Source organism: Microtus pennsylvanicus, chromosome 1, assembly GCF_037038515.1.
Source record: "Microtus pennsylvanicus isolate mMicPen1 chromosome 1, mMicPen1.hap1, whole genome shotgun sequence".
NCBI classification, from domain to species: Eukaryota; Metazoa; Chordata; class Mammalia; order Rodentia; family Cricetidae; genus Microtus; species Microtus pennsylvanicus.
The window spans coordinates 103218262-103219992 of NC_134579.1; positions in this window are offsets into that span (position 1 = coordinate 103218262).

Genomic DNA, 1731 nt, shown 5'->3' on the forward strand with positions numbered 1-1731 from the left:
AGGAAACGGACGCACAAGTAACCGGCTCTGTCTGGAACCTATGTGCACACGCATGCGCTGCACACACCCCCCTAAATCTCAGGAGGCAGAGGCAGGCCAGTATCTGAGTTCAGAGCCATTCTGGTGTACACAGCCAGTTCCAGGTCAGCCAGAGCTACATATGGAGATCCTGCCTCAACAGTAATAAGCTACACATTGCAATCATAAAAGATCAGTATCAACAAGAAAGGACAAATAAGAAAAACAAATAATGTTTAGCAACAACAGAGTGCGGGGCCCGCTCAGGCCGACACCCTCCGTGACACACTGGTGAACGCTGCACTAGTGAGCAGGACTCAAGGTTGTCAATGCCATTTATAATGTCTCTCAGCTCATCGATTTAATGGAACCCCAGTGAGAAAACCCAGTGGGACTTTTTAAAAATGCTGCTTGACAAGGTGACTTCTTAGCTTATATGGAAGTAAATGTTATGAATAGCAAAGTCAAGTCTGTGGGAACAGAACAGATCAAAGCAGGGGGAGCTGAATGACAACCAGAACACACGACACAGCAGCGGAAACCTTGTCGAAGAATTGCTGAGCTTTCCCCTCCACCTCTGTTTTTTGAGAGCAGGACTGATGTAGCTCAGGCTGGCCTCACATTCATTCTGTAGCCAAGGATGACCAGGAAGTCCTGATCATCCTGCCTCTACCTCCCAAGTGCTTGGATTTCAGCCTTGCATTCCCATGCTCAGCTTCGTTGTGGCATTTCAAACACTGAGGTTATGTTTGTGGTAGATAATAGATTATTTTGGGGTGATGAAGTATTCATTTGGCCTCATGCAGTGGCACACACCTTTAATCCCAGTACCCTGGAGGCAGAGACACAATCGCTGTGAGTTTCAGGCAAGTCAGGGCTATACAGTCAGGTCTTGTTCCAGAAAGAAAGGGAAGTGTATCAACAGTTGTTAGTTGCAGGACGGTGAGATGGCTCGGAGGGTAAAGGTGCTTGTCTTTTGAGTATGAAATCCTTGAGTTCATCCTTGGAAACTACGCGGTGGAGGGAGAGAATCACTCTCAAAAGATGATCAATGACTTCCACACCTGTGCTGCGGAGTGCATGCACCCCCCATATACAAGTGCATAAATGAAATGTATTTCATTATTTTTAAATTGAGACTGGGCTTGGAAGTCCTTGCTTGTACTCCTGGCTCCCAGGAGGTAGAGGCAGTAGGATCAGGAATTCAAGCAACATAGTGTTGAGAGGAGGGCGGTGGGATGTGTCCTACCACCTGGGAGGACTCCTGGAGCGGCGGGCTGCGTTCCCGCTCAGCTCCGCACAGCTAGCTTATGCCCCGAAATAATTACACGGAAACTGTATTCTTTTAAACACTGCTTGGCCCATTAGTTCTAGCCTCTTATTGGCTAGCTCTTACATATTGATCTAACCCATTTTTAATAATCTGCTGTAGCCCACGAGCTGGCTTACCAGGAAAGATCTTAACCTGCATCTGTCTGGAGTGGGAGAATCATGGCGACTGCCTGACTTGGCTTCTTTCTCCCAGCATTCTGTTCTGTTTACTCTGCCTACCTAATTTTCTGTCCTATCAGGCCAAGCAGTTTTCTTTGTTAGTTAACCAATGAAAGCAACAGATAAGATACAAGACCCACCTCCATCAACATAGCAAATTCAAGGCCAGCCTGGGCTACGTGAGACATGAGACCCTCTTTCTTTCTTTCATTTTTTTTTTTT